At 42.7% G+C, this 19,729-nt stretch overlaps 1 protein-coding gene across 1 annotated transcript in view; it reads left to right on the plus strand.

Moving 5' to 3' along the window:
* The window catches only part of LOC115110400 (protein TANC2-like), a 152,474-nt gene that overhangs the window by 31,300 nt on the left and 101,445 nt on the right, over positions 1 to 19,729 (plus strand). The window contains exon 2 of the mRNA XM_065010153.1: positions 5,304 to 5,404. The gene's annotated coding sequence lies outside the window, so the exon portion shown is untranslated. The remainder of the gene's footprint in view (positions 1 to 5,303; positions 5,405 to 19,729) is intronic.

Here is a 19,729-nt window from a genome sequence, read left to right on the forward strand (position 1 = left end):
TCTTCAGTAAATGTCCCCAGTAAGAATGAGGATCTGAATGAGCATCTATTCACTGTTGGCTGTGTGGTTTGGTTTGCCGTACCTCATTATTCTTCTCTCTGCATACCATTATACAACTCACTTCAGCCAGCTCTACTCTGAGGAAGCAACAATCGAGGCTTTCATACCATAAGTGCAATATACACACTGCCACCCAAACGTCTGGAGCTTAGAAATTATTTTCATCACTCTGTGTAGGAGTATGGTGCCCACGCAGAAAGAGGTTTGGGTGTGGCAGCCCTAGAACAGCCTCTAGTCTCCTTTACTTCAGGACTGCTGATGACAACTCAAACTGGATAGCCTTCCATAACCATGTCCCATCTCGTGATGTTAATTAGCTAGTAGGCCTACATTTGATATGTAGCACGAGTTGACGCTGCTTTTGTAAGAGCTACTTGATTCCATTGTGAAGAGACTAGAGGTCGACTGATTAATCGGAGTGGCCGATTAATTAGGGCCGATTTCAAGTTTTCATAACAATCGTAAATCGTTATTTTTGGGTGCCGAATTTTATTTATTTATATATATATATATATATATATTTATTTATTATTATTATTATTTTTTAAATGTTTTTTTTTTGTCCTTTATTTAATCTTTATTTAACTAGGCAAATCAGTTAATAACACATTCTTATTTTCAATGACGGCCTAGGAACGTTGGGTTAACTGCCTCGTTCAGGGGCAGAAAGACAGATTTTCACCTTGTCAGCTCGGGGGATCCATTCTTGCAACCTTACAGTTAACTAGTCCAACGCAATAACGACCTACCTCTCTCTCGTTGCACTCCACAAGGAGACTGCCTGTTACGCAAATGCAGTAAGCCAAGGTAAGTTGCTAGCTAGCATTAATTAAACTTATCTTATAAAAATCAATCAATCATAATCACTAGTTAACTACACATGGTTGATATTATCTAGCGTGTCCTGTGTTGCATATAATCTGACTGAGCAGACAAGCATACAAGTATCTAAGTATCTGACTGAGCGGTGAGAGGCAGAAGCAGGCGTGTAAACATGAATTCAAACAGCACTTCCGTGCGTTTTGCCAGTACGTTGTGCGTCAAGCATTGCGCTGTTTATGACATCAAACCTATCAACTCCAGAGATGAGGCTGGTGTGACCGAAGTGACATGGCTGGCTAGTTAGCGCTCGCTAATAGCGTTTCAAACTTCACTCGCTCTGAGCCTTGGGGTGGTTTTCTCCTTTGCTCTGCATGGGTAAAGCTGCTTCGATGTGGTGGTCGTTGTGTTGCTGGTTCGAGCCCAGGGAGGAGCGAGGAGAGGGACGGAAGCTATACTGTTACACTGGCAATACTAAAGTGCCTATAAGAACATCCAATAGTCAAAGGTTAATGAAATAAAAATGGTATAGAGGGAAATAGTCCTATAATAACTACAACCTAAAACTTCTTACCTGGGACTCATGTTAAAAGGAACCACCAGCTTTCATATGTTCTGAGCAAGGAACGGAAACGTTAGCTTTCTTATATAGCACATATTGCACTTTTACGTTCTTCTCCAACACTGTTTTTGCGTTATTTAAACCAAATTGAACATGTTTCATTATTTACTTGAGGCTAAATTGATTTTATTGATGTATTATATTAAGTTCAAATAAGCGTTAATTCAGTATTGTTGTAATTGTCATTATTACAAATATAGTTTTTTTTCTTCTCAATCGGCCGATTTAATCGGTATCGGCGTTGAAAAATCATAATCAGTCGACCTCTAGAAGAGACTGTGACTGGAGTTGCCACGCTTGACTGACTGGAGGTCTTTGGTGCCCTGTGGTCGAGAGGGGCTCTGTTAAACACAGGACAAACAAACACCTCAGAGTTTCTCCAGTGTGGCAATCCCAGTGCTGTGCTCAGCAACTCCAAACCCTCACCCCCTTCTTTCCAATCCTGTCGTAATGGCAGCGTGACCCTGCGGCTGTGCTCCCTGCTCAAATCCCAGGGTGCTCAGTCTCACAACATGTTTTGGATTCCTGATGCTGTTGTGTGTGTGTGAATTGTACAGTATCTGTCTGTGGGTGGAGATTTTTTCTCTTCTCCTTTTGACTATTTGTCCATTGTGCTGTATGTGGCTTGTCTAGTTCTGTGGTTTCTTTGAGCATAGCGTTTGTGTGTGTCCAGGTGTGTGCGTGCCCCTTCATCTGGGTCTTTCATCTTCATGTGCAGCCTGTTTTATACCTTCCCCTCGTTTTTTAAAACTTTATCTCCACTTCACTCATCCTTGCTCTCACCACCCGAATCTCCCGCTCTCTCTTTCCTATAAACTCTTCACATAATGTCTGTTTTGTTCAGAGCGCCCAGCGACTCGTAGCCAGGATTTGCATATGTGACAGATCCCATATTCTCTTTTCCCCGCCCGGGGCCAACACCCGCCAGAGCATGTAGGAGTCCAGGGCTGCCCTCTCAGACAAAGTGAATGATCTCTCTATCGCCTCTCTATCCTTACCCAGCAATTGAGTTGCCCTCTCATTCAGCTGAATAGGGACCCGCAGATCGCAACCCACCAACACATCGGCCATTTTGTGGCTTGAGTAAGAATCCGTATGCTTTGTCAGAGTGAGTATTGGTTGAAACATTCACTGTAATATGGCTAACTCTGTCCTCAGAGCTTCTGCTATTGTCTGGTGGTGGGTGGATGATGGTGTAGGCTACTTGAAGTTTTGCTGCCAACCTATTGTACGTTGTCCAGATTTCAACTCAATTGTCCAAGCACCTTCCTTTCCTTTGTCTGCGCTGATGTGTGGAGGTGAAAGAAAATTTCCAGTAGCTTTTAGGCTAAATTCTTTAATCTTTCCTGCTTTTTAAATTCAGTCAGAGAGCTACTTTAGACTATTGAGATGCACCCTCTTACTGTCATTCTCTGGTTTGGATGACTGAACTTGTGGGTAATTTAAATTCCCCTAGCCCAGTGTGTATGCTTTCTCTGAGTGGAGGGGCTCTAAGCTTACTCCCTCAGCCAAAGACAAATAACCTAACTGGAAAATCACCCCATTCCCCTAGTGGATTCAGGGTATTGAATAATATCCCTCTGTGTTCGCCTGTGTGTTTGTGCGTCTCCTTATATGTAACTTATTTCTTGGGGGAAATATCGCTTCACTAGTATTGGATCACTCTGCACTGTCAACAGCTATAAAGCATAAATAATAACACTCTTCTCTCTCCCTTCTGCTCTCTGCCTTTCCTGGCCAGTTTAATAGCCAAGAATACTGCTAAACATTGTTTGAATTCGACTAGTACCTGAATGCGAAAATACCACATCAATTCCACATGAGATGTCAGCCAGTACAGTTTGTGCAAGCCTCTTGAGTCTGAGCATTGTGTTAGTCTTCCACATGTATGATCGAGGGGAATATACCTACATGTGTAACGCAGCCTTTCTTTTGTTATCATAAAAGCCAGTGCTGCAAGAGATGGGGACCTTTGATGCCTTGGGGGAAATCATGACATCATAGAGGATGTGAAACTTTCTTGCAGTTGAGCAGGTTCGGGTGTCGCTTACTTAATAAAATCCCTTGACTCGCTTCAGTCTACCGGGCTGCTCCTCCGTTTCTCATCTATCATCTCTGGTGTTTTGGCTATAGCCCAGTTGTATCTGTATCACACACCGCAATAACGTACGGGGCTTGTGTGTTGCATGCACAAAAGAGCCTAGCGTTGCCCGTGAGTTCACTTCTAGAAACCTGAGGTCAGACCCCTTATGCATGTCTCTTGGGCGGAACATTTGGAAACTTTCCATGCGCTGTAACACCGTACCCAAACCGGCCCCGTGCCATCGAGCGCAAGTTGATTTTGTCCCCCCACACCAAATGCGGCCTTTCAGGTTTGTACCTGTTTCCTCCAGCATCTTCACAAGGTCCTTTGCTGCTGTTCTGGGATTGATTTGCACTTTTCACACCAAAATACATTAATCTCTAGGAGACAGAACGCGTCTCCTTCCTGAGTGGTATGACGGCTGCGTGGTCCCATGGTCTTTATACTTGCGTACTATTGTTTGTACAGATGAACGTGGTACCTTGGCTGATTTCTTTTGATTTTCCCATGATGTCAAGCAAAGAGGCACTGAGTTTGAAGGTAGGCCTTGAAATACATCCACAGGTAGACTTCCATTTGACACAAATTATGTCAATTAGCCTATCAGAAGCTTCTAAAGCAATGACATAATTTTATGGAATTTTCCAAGCTGTTTAAAGGCAGTCAACTTAGTGTATGTAAACTTCTGTATCACTGCAATTGTGATACAGTGAAATCTGTCTGCAAAAAATTACTTGTCACACACAAAGTAAATGTCCTAATCGACATGCCAAAACTATAGTTTGTTAACAAGAAATTTGTGGAGTGGTTGAAAAAATGAGTTTTAATGACTCCAACCTAAGTGTATGTAATCTTCCGACTTCAACTGTATATGGCGATTGACAATTAACTTTCGATTAACGATTGGCAATTAAAGGTGTATTACCACCACCGACCTCCATTCGTCTTTCAGTCACCCACGTGGGTATATGCAATGAGGAGATGGGAGAGGCAGGACTTGCAGCGCAATCGGCGTCACAAATAGAACTGACTTCTACTTTAGCTCTTGGCAACGCAGACGCTTGTTGGTGCGTGCAAGTAGTGTGGGTGCAGTAATTGAATAACATGCATGTTTACATTTATTTTGCAACGCGAGCGGTGATGTCAGCATGTAAGGGGTCAAGGTGCTCCTTCGAGGGGAAAAAAGACATGAACACTAAAATAGAGGGAGGAGAAAGGGTAAAAAGAACGAAGGATGTCCAGGAACGGGGCCAGATTGTTGTAAAATTATTCTGACAGATCTGAGTTTTTATTTTCTTTGTGATGTTTTTCATGGCTCGGCCTTGGCAGAATCTCTCCCTCTCTTCTCCCAGGGGAGGAGTCAATCAATCAAATGTATTATAAAGCCATGAAAATTATATTATAAAGCCATTTTACATCAGCAGATGTCTCAAAGTGCTATACAGAAACCCAGCCTAAAACCCCAAACGGCAAATAATGCAGGAGTCTGTGGTGTGTCCTCATGCTGACTTCACCATGTGTTACTGTGCCCCATATTCATATGAAGCTAATGTCTTAATTAAAAATCCCAAACTCCTATGTTGTCTGCCATGCAGTCGGAGAATATAAACCTTAATTGAAAATGAGACTGTGTTATTCAGTTAGCGGGTTATGCAAAGGTTGGCTGTAATGCTGACTGTTGACACTATGAAATACTTACTGATGTTTTCTCTTTTGCAGATACACCAGAGTGCATCAGTTGGGAGATGGGAGAAGGGCTTAGGCTTGAGCCCGTCGCTGCCCCACCCGTCTCACTGTGAGGCCTTTGTCTCCTACTCATGGTAAGTCCCCACAGCCCACATCCCAGAAACAATTTTTTAAATGTAATGTGCGTGTCATGTGCTATTGTTTAGATGTCATGTTATGCCACAGAGAAAGTGTGGGGCAGACAATGCCAGTTTTGTCTGAGCATAGGGACAGTGTTTGTGACTGTGAGAAACTGAATATCTGGTTGAAGTTGGTCCGTTGTGAGTAGCTTAACTATCCATGAAACTATCAACTCTACAAAACCACGTTTTACTTTTTTTTATTATAGGGAAGCAACAGCAGGGTATGGTCACATTATATGGTCTGAATGAAACTGTTCAACTTCTATAAATGTACATCCTCTCTCAGGTCCAAACTACTCTTTCTCTACACTACGACCAAGAAATTGTAAAAGTTCCCCAGAACTGTGGGCAGAGGTAAGGTAGGCAATGGTAATGGTTCCCCAGATAGAACTGTTGTCAGAGTTAAGGTAGGCAATGGTAATAGTTCCCCAGATAGAACTGTTGGCAGAGGTGAGGTAGGCAATGGTAATTCCACGTGTTGCAGTTTTATATTCCTTGTGAAAAATAATGCACTATTTTTTGCATTTAAGCCTAAATACACTTTACCTTAAATTCATAAAACGTTACATTCTCTACAGAAACTTCAATGTCTATTGGAAAATTGAAGATACAAATTGGAGCTGTCAAATATGATGGGTCAGTTGTATATCCAGCCATACACTTAGCATGTGTACATTTGTGAGAGATGGACTATGTCATTTACAAGTACCTGGTATTTAAAAACAGCAGCAAGGCAGGTACTTAACAAAGCTCTCCTTTCAATGTTGCTATAGCCACAAGCTAGAATTCATTGTCCTGATTGGTGACATTGTTTTGGGAACAACAAAATCCAGTCACGTTGCTATTTGATGGGTAGGAAGCAACAAGTGACTGACCAAAACATCTCCACTGCTTACGGATATCAAACGACTCCAATAACACACAAAACTGCATGGAGCAACAACCAGAAAGACTAACTTCCACCAAGAATTGCCACACATCCCGTACTCATTTAATGCAATAAAGCGACAAGTGAGACCCAAACAAAGCCAGCCCTGTGTTGAGCTCAGTAGCCCTCTCCCTAGCCTCTCTTTAGAGAACACTGTCTTGTTTTCTTCTCACAGAGCTGAGGCGAGCGTCACCATGTCCACTCAAGGCTCATCTAATTATCCAGTGGCCGCCCAGCCGTGAAATTGGTGTTTTGCTGTGAAATGGAGCCATTGTGGCTGGAGGAGACCTTGGCGTTTTGAGAGACCGTCGCAAGGTCCCTTTTCTTTAGAACGGACAAGGGCTGGGCGAGGAGGAGACAACGAATGGCATATCCAGCCCGGCCAATTCAAGGCGGCCATAATGAGCATAACAGCAGCGAGGGCAGTCACACCACAGTGGATTAGCAGAGGATTATTACCTTTGATCTGTTATGAAGAGGGAGGAGCTAGGCAAAGGGCAATTAGATGCGAGGCAGCCGACTGACTTCTTTCTTTTGTGGCTGTTGTCAAGGGGAGTAAGAGATACTGTGCTGTTTGCTTAAGACGTGATGGCTGAATGGGGTAGTGTGAAAGAAACCGACAGGGACTGGATTTTCGTGGTGGTGGTGGTGGTGGTGCATATGTAGATTGTAATCCATCAAACAATGAATGGTTTCTGGGATATTTCTATCTTAAATGAATATGTATTAATGTAACAATTCTGATTTCTAGAGTCACTTCTGTAGTAGGCTTATGCTTTATATAATCATACCGGCTAATGGAGAGAATAATTGGAAAAGTCTTTCACTATTTTCAGTGACTCGTTTTATTGACATGTCAAATGAACAGACAGGCTGGTGCCTAGCTAATTGTTTGACCATTTCTTGGGGATTCCATGAGATTAGGATGTAAACCTCTCATGATTTGCTTGTGGTTTGTTACTCAAGAGGACATGATGGATGAAAACATTACCGATCTTTTATGAGAAGGTTTAGAGACTGACCTAATGCCTTTTAAAGGGGTTAATAATGACTTCTTACAACCTTTACAATCAGGTAAGCGTGATAGATCCCTAGGGTCCACTTCCATGGAGAAAATCGCTCCGTAAGATTTTGTAACCCATGCTCAAGTGGTCCAACTCAGCGCAACTGCTGCATACCTTTCCTTGATGACATAGCTGCTGCGTTACTCATACGATTAACCTAGTAAATACTTTCAAGCCTTTGCTAATGACGTGTTTATGAAAAGTATCAGCAGGACTATTCATCTGCTTAGCATTTAGCATTAGCCTAAAGCCTTTAAAACATTCTGGCGCATTAAAATAGTTCAAATTGCCCGCCGAGAACCCCTGCGACGTCTCACTTTTGAGCACCGCTGTGATTAAGGTGTTAGCTCGCCACCTGTGATCAAGTGACAAAGCTATTGTGTGTTATTTTAAGCACAGGCATCTGTTTCTCAAATGTCTGCTGTTTTTAATTGTCTTGAAGCAAGTCTGCATGCTTTTATGCACGTTAATTAATTTAGACTTAACTATTCTACCCTTCGCTGTTGTCATGAGCAGTTCAATTTCAAATGCTGTCAAACCTAATAATCTTCACCTATGACCCGCGTATCTTGTAGGTTAAGTTAATTGTTTTCTCCCCTGTATGATTTGCAAAACAAGCCGTCCTTGACGCATACTGTATTTCCCCCAGCATGATTGTGCTGTCATGTACATTCACTACAACTAACAATTTATTTAGCTCCGATAGCCAATTAGACTGTCTGCATGAGCCCCGGTCTGTTTACTCAGACCCACTCAGGCGTTGGAGTGCTTATTAGTTATCGGTCTTCTTGGGGGTCTGGGTGGACAGCAAAGCATTTTGGATTGACAGAGCGCCTCAGCCCTCGTTTTCCAACCGTTTACGTCGTGTCATTGGATGCTCATGTCATTGGAAGCTCACACTGCCACTCAAGATTAGACAATCCTTCCAGGTCCAGGATTGGTGAGATGTCACTCATCGGGCCGGCAGCAACATGAGCAATTATCATGTTCTTTTAGTTGCAAATCGGAGCAGCCCAAGTCGCTGTTAAACCCCCTGCCTCTCGCTTCATACAGCAGGCACATTACAACTAGAGGTCGGCCGATTATGAGTTTTCGATACCGATTATTGGAGGACCCAAAAAAGCCGATACCAATTAATCGGCCTATTTATTTATTTATTTATTTATTTATTTATTTGTAATAATGACAATTACAACAATACTGAATGAACACTTATTTTAATTTTAATATAATACATAAATAAAAAATCTATTTAGCCTCAAATAAATAATGAAACGTGTTCAATTTGGTTTAAATAATGCAAAAACAAAGTGTTGGAGAAGTAAAAGTGCAGTATGTGCCATGTAAAAAAGCTAACATTTGAGTTCCTTGCTCAGAACATGAGAACATATGAAAGTTGGTGGTTCCTTTTAACATGAGACTTCAATATTCCAAGGTAAGAGGTTTTAGGTTGTAGTTAATATAGTATTTATAGGACTATTTCTCTCTATACCATTTGTATTTCATTAACCTTTGACTATTGGATGTTCTTATAGGCACTATAGTATTGCCAGTGTAACAGTGTAGCTTCCGTCCCTCTCCTCGCCCCTACCTGGGCTCGAACCAGGAACTTATCGACAACAGCCACACTCGAAGCAGCGTTACCCAATGCTCCACAAAAGTCGCGGAGCAAGGGCAAGGGGAATAACTACTCCAAGTCTCAGAGCGAGTGATGTTTGAAACGCTATTAGCGCGCACCCCGCTAACTAGCTAGCCATTTCACATCGGTTACACCAGCCATTAGGCTAATAGGCTTGAAGTCATAAACAGCGCTGTGCTTGCGAAGAGCTGCTGGCAAACGCACGAAAGTGCTGTTTGAATGAATGCTTACGAGCCTGCTGCTGCCTACCATCGCTCAGTCAGTCTGCTCTATCAAATCATAGACTTAATTATAACAACGCACAGAAATACGAGCCTTTGGTCATTAATATGGTCGAATCCGGAAACTATCATTTCGAAAATGAAATGTTTATTATTTCAGTGAAATACGGAACCGTTCGGTATTTTATCTTAACGGGTGGCACCCCTAAGTCTAAATATTCCTGTTACATTGCACAACCTTCAATGTTATGTCATAATTATGTAAAATTATGCCAAATTAGTTCGCAATGAGCCAGGCTGCCCAAACTGTTGCATATACCCTGACTCTGCGTGCAATGAACGCAAGAAAAGTGACACAATTTCACCTGGTTAATATTGCCTGCTGACCTGGATTTCTTTTAGCTAAATATGCAGGTTGAAAAATATATACTTCTGTGTATTGATTTTAAGAAAGGCTTTGGTGTTTCTGGTTAGGTACAGTCATCCAACGATTGTGCTTTTCTCGCGAATGCGCTTTTGTTAAATCATCCCCCAGCGTTGCATCGATTATATGCAACGCAGGACACGCTAGATAAACTAGTAATATCATCAACCATGTGTAGTTATAACTAGTGATTATGATTGATTGTTTTTATAAGATAAGTTTAATGCTAGCTAGCAACTTACCTTGGCTTCTACTGCATTCGCGTAACAGGCAGGCTCCTCGTGGAGTGCAACGAGAGGCAGGCAGGTGGTTAGAGCGTTGGACTAAGTTAACTGTAAGGTTGCAAGATTGGATCCCCCGAGCTGACAAGGTGAAAATCTGTCGTTCTGCCCCTGAACAAGGCAGTTAGCCAAGGAACGGTGGGTTGTCATTGAAAATAAGAATGTGTTCTTAACTGACTTTCCTAGTTAATTAAAGATATAAAGCATTTTTCTTTTTTAATCAGCCCCAAAAATACCGATTTCCGATTGTTATGAAAACTTGAAATCAGCCCTAAATTAATCGGCCATACCGATTAATCGGTCGACCTCTAATTACAACTCTCGCTCCGCTCCCTACATCTGCCCTCAGGGATAGGAGCTCATGGTGGACATTTTGTCTGACAATTCGTGCCATCATGGCTGTTGACATAGTCACAGCCCTCCTTCTCTTTCTCACACATCTTTCTCGGTATTCGCTCTCACCTCCTTCCATCTCTCACGCAACTTCTCATGCTGTAACTCGCTAGTTCTCGGTTTCTGTTCTCTCATTCCCTTTTTATTTATCTTTTAATATCCTCCCTTTCTCTCTTATTCTCTTCACCCAATCACTGAATATAACAGCACAGACACAAGTGAGGAGAGATGATGGAGCGGAAGTGCGAGAGAGGGAGAGGGAGAACGAACATAAGATTGGCGTAATTACAGAGCACCTTGTTTTTCATGGTCAGGTGGACTGAGTGTCTGAGTACAGCAATAACAGTCAACCGGCTTTGTGTACAGAGAGCCGCGGCACGAAGCAGATTTGTTTTCGAGGCAGTCGGATACACAGTGGAAGTAGGAGTGGGCGTTCGCTCGGCGGGGGTCTCATCTGATGCAGACTGCTGCAGATCTGTCAGTGGTGTTCTTTCACGTTGTTGACGTGACTGTTTAGTTGATGGGTTAGACATATGTACTGTCAGGAGGTTTATCCACTCAGGTGTGTAGTAGTACACTCCCACGAAATATACACACCATAGAAAAAGCCCCCCTCCACACCGGCATGCCGTTTCCCCCTCCTGTTTGATCGCTTGAGTGATGAAGCCAATGTAATCCTACTACTACTCTATTCAAACCCCCTCATCACCCTTCACACCCACAGCCCTTATGCATCTATAGGCCACTAGAGGAGGTATAGTAATCCCCTGAGTTCCCTCATCTCATTGTACATCTTTCCCTTGAGTTCAGTGCTCACAAAGAATGTACTTTCTCTACTTCAACGTTGTCCAAGATCAGTCACTATTCTAGGTCTCTTCTACTGCTTCTTTCTGTTTTTCACCTTACCTCATCTTGTCGTCATGCATCATTCTGACCGGCTGCGTAATCTGAAACCTTGGCTTCTGGTCCTCCCACATTGCCTGTAAACTCCAGAACACAACTGTACTGAGAGATGATCTGCCAGGCTGCAGATAACAGATTATTTTCTGGGAACCTGGGCATTCTGTTATGGGTTGAATGGGTCTGATGATGATAATGTGGAAGATATTGATGTTGATAACATTTGTTATTGGTGATGATGGGGGGATTATGATGAATATACTCTGCTCTCTACCAGTGTATGGGTACAGAAATGTCTGATTTGACAACCCACTGAGCCCCTAAACCCTCCTCCACCTGAAAACATAAACTCCAGCAGTGCAGAGGAAGAATCGAAATCTATGAATAATTTAAACTAAAAATAGAACCCTAGCTGTCAGATATTTTTTTCTAATCCCCTCATGTTGCAGCGGTTTGAATCAGCCAGTGGCTGGTGTTGATAGTCAAGTCTTACTGACAGACTTGACATGCATTGCCCATCTAGTATTCCTCAAAGACCTCTCAATGGAGTGTCCAGTACCTCTGTGACTCCCACTAACTTGATCTGCCGGTCGGTCACCTGTGCCTACGTGTCATTTTAGTCATGTTTCAGTGCCACTACTTAACCCCTGTAACCAGTGCTTTATTTGTAAATCGGGAGGTCCCGGAGCACATAGTGAGGGGGGGTTGATTATCCTGGGGACTCTCAGGTACCGTAGCAGCGCAGCAGACCGAGTAAACAGCCAAGTAGCCGACTGTATGCGGTAGTGAAACGGACAGCACTCTCCAAGGTGCTGATTAATTCAAAGCATTTTAGACGTCACTGCAGTATGCTCACATACTTGTGTAAACCCAGCAGCTATACACTCATGTCCGAATTTCTTATATCCTAATTTTCGAGACGTCAATGTACAGCAACACTGCAGAACACCTGAACACCTGCCGTATGCATACAACAAGACCTGACTTTCATATCATTTTCAAGACTTCAATGTAGCAGTAGAACAAATCACAATTTCGGAATAGAACTTAAAATAAAAATAAATCGATATAGGCTACAGCAGAACACACATATAGGCTTCCTGCCTCAGATTACCTTCACATGTACAGGAAATAAATGTTCCTACCTAAGTTTTCAAAACCTCTCACAATGACTCTCCCTATGTCCATTTAACTCCTGGGGGTCAATTTCTTGCGCAAAGCCATGAGTGGACCAGTGGCTGTGACGTTTAGCCTCCTTCTACGGCTGTTCTGAAGACTCTGGATGTAGCGTTTAACTATAACCTGGGTGTCTCTTTAGCCTCGTCGCCACCAAATGCACCTTGGTTCGGGCATGTCCAAAAAACTATTTTCTGAGGGCTCTTTGTTTTTTTGTTTTATTTACTGTACATTCCACCCACTCTTGCTAGTTCAATCCCTCCAGTCATTTCCTCCAGTGGTGATGCTCCACTCCTCTGGCACTGACAGTACTCTGGCTCGTTCTGGGTTCGTTTTAACCTTCTTTTTAAGGATTTTTGGACTTCAAAAATGTCATTAAACTCTATTGCCTTTTCTTATCTGTTTTTAATTTGGATTTCCCACGATTCAAATTCAGTAGAGAGACGACTAGCCTAGGCTACATAACGTGATTACATAGGAACCTCTTCACTAGTTGACTACCAAGACCTGCTCTATCAAGATCAGTTAATTACCCAACCAGCCCTCCCCATAACCTCTATGTACAAATAAGAGAGCAGGTCTGAAATCAGTGTGTTAGGGGAGGATGATTACACAGAAGGATGGGATCACTGTGCTTTTACATGGTCTTTCTGGGGGCGGGATAAATAATTAGAAGGCAACTTGATTTAACGCTGATTGCTTTCATTAGAATGTCTACAGTGCAAACAATTAATAAATCATGAGGTACCGGACCCGGGCAAATAGGTGCCGGAACAAAGTAAAATCCGAGAGGTGACTGATCCTGTTTTAAATTAAGCACTGCCTCTAACCCTTTATCTTGGTCAGTGTTGTCTCCCTATTGGTCTTCCTATTGGTCCTCTCGGTGACCACAGGGAGTTTGTGGCTGTTGACATGCTCGTATAGATGTACTCGCAGGGGGAGAAGGAACACATTTTACCAGGTAGAAAGGCATTGACTTCACATCAAAGGACACACGATGGCAGCTAGAGGATCCTGGGAAGCTCTTGCTAGGTACAGAACCTTTACTTTTACCACTGTGATGTGGAACTAAACAATCTGTTTGTAGTCAAATAATATTTAGGCTAGCTAGGAATCCAAACAGTCCTTGTATCTGTGTGGTTTTTGGCTCACTGTGTGTCTTCCTGCCAAGGACACTTCATTTTCGGATCAACACATGGTTTCCATTAGGAGGTCCAGAAGTGCCCATGTCAAGCAAGGTTGTTTATCACCAAATGAAGATAGCTTGGCTGTCAGGTGGCCTAGTTTCTTTGTCCAGATGGAGACACACAATTCTGTACAATCAGTTGTTCCAAAATCTAAGCTCCTTCTCCTTTTTCAGATTAGAAAATAAGTCATTTGTGAAAGCTTCTGGCTGGTATTTGCACATTGTAAGTTATAACATTAAAAGTAATTAGTCCCCCTCCCAGTGTTGTCTTTAACACTTTTGAGTAGGGTACTTTGTAAACAATGTAGCATGTATTTAGTGCTTAGAAGCTCATTAGTGAGAAGTTGATTTTGGAAATTGTGCCAATTTCTCCCTGTTCATCTTTTTGTCCACTGGGTAAGCATTTAGTAACATAGTATGTCTTATTCCCTTACCCCAAATAGCTTCTGGATCTTATGCTTAAGGCTAATTCATTGATGGCTAATTAGCTTTGCGTTAACCTCAGATTTGAAACCTCACTATAATGATATGTTACCAGGAACACCCACTCTTGAGTGATCGACCAAAAAGCAAGGCCCTTTCTGTACCTCGCTGCCTCTTCTTTTCAACGAGCATAATGTTTTAGTGCTGCTTAACTTTAATTAGAGGTGCTGGCTGACCTCGTCTGGTTCCACTCAGTCACTCCTCTGTCACACAGCCAGACGGAGCCAGGTCTCTAATAGCAATATTGGAGCAGCAGTGAAAGGGTGCGAGGCGTTTTACATGCAAACAACATGGCCGCCTTCTTCCTCTCCCTCTCCTATTATCCCTCTGCCTCATGTTTTGAATGTGTTTGTGGTTCGCCTATTGCTTGTATCCACACAAACCTGCGCCCATGTTTGGCCTGTAGAGGAAATAGTCAAATTCTCAGTCAATAAGCCCTTCAAACTACGGTATGTGGGGGTGTGTTAATCCGTTTTGGACGGTTGCTCCCTCACCTCTGAACCATGGTTACCTTGTCTGACTGCAAATGTAATTATAAGCAAGTTAAAGGCAGTTTCCTAAGCAGAAAAGCCAATTCTGTTTCAGAAAAACACAAGAGTGGGAAAGCTGGGGTTATAGTCGTAGCAGTAGAGGGTTTGCCTGTGGACAGACATTTTTCTCTTTCCATTTCCTGAGCTCCAAAGGACTGTGCTTAGTGTGTTTGCTGGGCTACTGGACAGAGGACGGAATGGGGGATTGCTTTTGGAAACTAATTTCACCCCTGCTCCGCTTTCAGAGATCCTTGAAGAACGGCTTCACTTGCAGCCCCACTCTTCTCATCATGTCAGTGGCCTGCTTGTTGCTCCACACAGACATCTTGTAAACATGGGTGTCACTCGCTTGAGCAGCAGTGTTCAAAGCAGACCCCTCACTAATTGCTGTATGAATGCCTCGGTCTTTCGCCCCAGGGGCACGGATGTGGAAAGTCAATAGAGTTTACGACAGAGGCCCCCAGACTTTAATGCTGCAGTTTGTTGGGGCTACAATTACACCTTGCACACAACGAAGGCTCCTCACCATCAACCTGCCCCTCTCAGAAAGAAAGGAACCTATTTGCTTTTGACTTCAAACCATTCTTGTTGGTAGGCCACAACCATAGTACGTGCAGCGATGACGGTCCTTATCCCATACTGTAATTTGTCTAAACTGCTGAAATACACACACATGTGGTTCTGCTGCAATCAGGCTAAAGGTTCGGTCTCCTACTTCACCTCTGGGATGCCTGTAATAGTTCATATTTAACCAGGGCTCACCTCGCAACCACAACTTCTCCAGAGCTCACTGCCATCGGGTTCAAGGGTTTTGCCTATAGCCTAAGCGGAGGCTGTCTCACGTAGAGAAGACTCATCCTCCTGATAGGGTTTGACATGTCTCTCAGGGAATGGACACAACCTTTTACCAGGCTGCAGGAACTATCTACAGACCCTTCTCTACCATTGCATTTCTTCTTTGGATCAAGGCCTGATGGAGAAGCACATCAGACTGACTTGCATCTAAATTATGCATCCGTTGTTCTCTGATTACAGTATGGCTAGTGAAGAAATTCTATGCGAAGTCATCCTCAAATGAGACGAGACATTACAATATTTCCAATGTTATAATTAGCAAATAGCCTAGCATCTGAACATTTGACAGATTCCATCGTCACCGTAATAACAGACACCGCAGTGATGAGAAAGATCCTCTGTATTCCAAAGCTCTCGATCTGTACATTATCGACAACACTTGCCTAAAACCTTTCATTTTTATTTTGCCATTTTCTTGTTCACTCTATAAAAAAAAATATATATATTCTCTCAGCCCTCTTGATCCATATCCATAGGTCTCTTTCACACGCACGCACGTATGCATGCATGTATGTATGTATGTATGTATGCATGCATGCATGCATGTATGCATACAGTGGAGCGAAAAAGTATTTAGTCAGCCACCAATTGTGCAAGTTCTCCCACTTAAAAAGATGAGGCCTGTAATTTTCATCATAGGTACACTTCAACTATGACAGACAAAATGAGAGAAAAGAAAATCCAGAAAATCACAATGTAGGATTTTTTATGAATTTATTTGCAAATTATGGTGGAAAATAATATATATATATCTCAGCATTGTCACATTCATGTCTGTGAGATGTGGGTTTGTGTGTCTGTCAGAGCCTTGAGAGACACGCCGTCCGGCCCATGTGACTGATTAACAGCTTGTGTGTACTAAAGCCCCCCTGGGATGTTGTGGCCATCAGTGGTGTTTTATATAGGCCTGCTCCCTTAAGACATCAGATTTCACATAGCTTTTTACAATTTACCTAATCTAATTTGGTTGAATGTGAGTTCACTGCTCTATGAAAAATGACATGAAATCAGGCTATAATTGCACACAAACTGCCTCAAATTGGTTCCCTTTGATACGGTATTAATTTAAAGTTTTGTTTTACATTCTTGTATATCAGTTCATATTCTGGTATACAGTTTGGCATGAGGGTCTAACACTGCTATGCACCTAGTTTGTCAAGTGTTATGGGAATCTTTTTGGGGCGATCTTAAAGGCATTGTAGATGGTAGGTTATCCCCCTAAGGTTGATGTCCGCGCTCCCCCATGGAAATATAATTAGCGTAATAAAAAATGGTCAGTTTAAGCTAGAAATCTGTTATTTTTGCATTGGATGCATCTCAATCTACCACATCCGCCGATGTCGCACTTCCGCAACTGCGGTGGAAGGTGACAGAGCTAGAGCGTTATTTGTCAGACCATGAGACATCCCTAAAATCGGTGTTCTCACAAAATCGTCTGAACTGTTTAGCCTACCCACTAATATGAACCATCTGTGGAAAGGTGAGACTCTCACGAACATGTCAGTTTAGGATGTCCATGGGGCCCACAAGACTCATCTGAGGTATATATAGAGTTTGTTTAGTGCCAAAATAAGGGGTTAAATACATGTAAAAAATACAATTAAAACTGTTTCCTGATCTTTCTTATATCTCTCAGATATAGGACAAACACTTCAGAACAAACTTCCTATAGTCCCCCCCCAAATCTGCTGTTCCATGTAGAGAATCTATTATTCAATGCATTTGTATGGGCTAATAGTAGTAAGGCCAAGTGTTTTTGTTTTTTTTAACTATATTTTTTGGGTTACTTCAAGGGGTCTTAAAATTCCAAATCAAATAGCAACAATTCCATATAGCTTAGTAGTACCCCCAGCTTAGACAGGTCTTAGAATCTAATGGGTTATACACAGAGCAGCTCTCTCTCTGTCTCTCTCTCTGTTTCAAATCCACTACGGTTCTTTGTACTTCGAGTGTAGACTGCTAAGCCTGTAATAACAGGGCCTACACCCCCTGTCTTTAATGTCGCGCTTGACAACAAAAACTGTTCTGGCTGAAAATGAAATGTTCTATTATCTGCACACTTCTGAGACATCTCCATGGCGATGACACATTTCATCTGCACCTCATTGTTGGTGACATTATAGCATTCCATGATGGGATTCTAGAAGCCCCACAGGAGTTATGGTGTGGTTGTGAGGGACATATAGTGAGTGACGCACAACGTATTATCCTGGATCTTGTTTAATGAGACACAGTGCAGCAATCAACGTCACTCTCTTTTTACAGTACAGGCCTCGGCTACTGCAGATCTGTTGATCTGTAGGGCCACTCTGACAGGGGTAAAGATGTTGCCAAATGGCTTTACAAGCTGTCAATGCAATACACACCATAGCACTGTAATGTGCGCAGTGATGGTGGTTTTTACTCTGCTACTGTATCTGATAGTGCTGTGTTTTTCCAAAGGGTGCTAGACTGGATGGTGCCAGACTCCAGGGTGCTTTATCAACCTATTTTGTCATATGCTGGAATAAGGCATTTTATAGCACATTCTGTGGTAGTGGTTTTGTGTTGACGGCTTGACGAGACTTTAGTGGTTCAAGACGCTTTGTGTTACCAGCAGACTGCTTAGAGTTCAGAACATATGGCACAGAATTTCCCCTGCCGTGCTCCGTCTCGCCTTACAGATAAAGATCTAAACGGAGGAATACTAAAAACCATACAGTACTAAATGGAGTTATATTGCGTGTTCTAAGTCGAGCCATTCTTTGATAACAGCTCATGATATTATTATCTTGTTCTGGCCAGTGCTGCTGGCCTTCCCTTCCCTCGGCCGGGTCTAGCTTAGCTGGAACAGGGTGTTGGCTCAACAAGTCAATCCGCTAAATAGATCACAGCTAAGCCACCAAAACACACCTTCACATTGAGGATAAAGCAAGTGACACTTGGGGGGTCTGAAATGGAGCAGACATCTACTGCCGCTATGGTCAGATCCAATGAGGTTGTCTACCTGTCTCCTGTCCTATCCTTTCTATCAGGGGCTTGTGTCAATCCAGACAGCCTGGCTAAAAGGACCTGTTTGCACTGTCTCCCAACATCACCACCCCTACTGACTAGTATCCCAGTAGATACAGTTTGGAATTACATTATTTCAATCCAGTTTTTCCCTCGGGGAATGTGCTGACCCAGCATAACGTAAAATGCAGCTTTTTGTTTACCTCTCCCTAGTCACTACAGCACACTGCTGCCCATTTATCTTGCTAGACCAAATCACATTATACATCAACCCAGATGATAAAAGGCCCATTCCACATTTTATTCCAAACCCCTGGCTGTCTTGGGGAAAATATATATTTTTTGTTCTGGTGTAATGAATCAAGACCGTATTATCGATAGCCCTGGATCTGCTTGTTTCCGTGAAGAAAAGAAAGTAGGTCAGGCTCCATAAAATGATGCATTGATTCTGGTGACTGTCCATTTACAGCCATTAGCTGCGGGGGGTGGGGGTTGTTACTCCAGGTTAGTTATTACACACATCACCTTGAGGCCACTGACAGCCTATAAACCCGCTTGCGTCCTCACAAAACTAACATCCTCGTTGACTGAACAATTACATTTTACTCTCTTTGTTTTCTTAGAGCTACATTACAATCTAGTACTGGTAAATTACTGTGAGCCATTAATGCTTTCTGTCTCATTACTGTTATACAGTAATACTGTGAAATGTCGAATCCAGGGGTTCACTACACCACGATTGTATTTGTGAGATCAGAGGGGAACCTTCAACCGTCAAGTGTTTCCTGATTTTGTTTTAGGACGTGGTCTTTACTTCCATGTTCTACATCCGCTTGACCGACTGTAGTAAAAGGGAGTGCAAAAGACCCCCAGACCCCCCAAACATTCACATACACACCGCCATACTCCCACTCTCCTGAAGGATATCCTGTCCTTGTGTGTTAAAGGAATGGCCTCATCAAAGAGGCAGCTGTGCCGGGTCTTAGCTGTGTGAAAGGTAAAGAAAACACACACAGCAGTTTGATTCAGCGCCAGGCCTTCACCCACTTAGGCTCAATTCTGAATGCATTATGTCAGGATTATAGTGTCTAAAACCCTCAACCTCCTGTGCCAACGACATTAGTTGTGGGCGCCGTGTTGTATCTGTTAATTGCACTCATAAAAGTATCTGAATTTCTTCCTGTACGATTGATAGATCTCTGATTT

This window comes from Oncorhynchus nerka, linkage group LG26 (genome assembly GCF_034236695.1).
Source record: "Oncorhynchus nerka isolate Pitt River linkage group LG26, Oner_Uvic_2.0, whole genome shotgun sequence".
NCBI classification, from domain to species: domain Eukaryota; kingdom Metazoa; phylum Chordata; class Actinopteri; order Salmoniformes; family Salmonidae; genus Oncorhynchus; species Oncorhynchus nerka.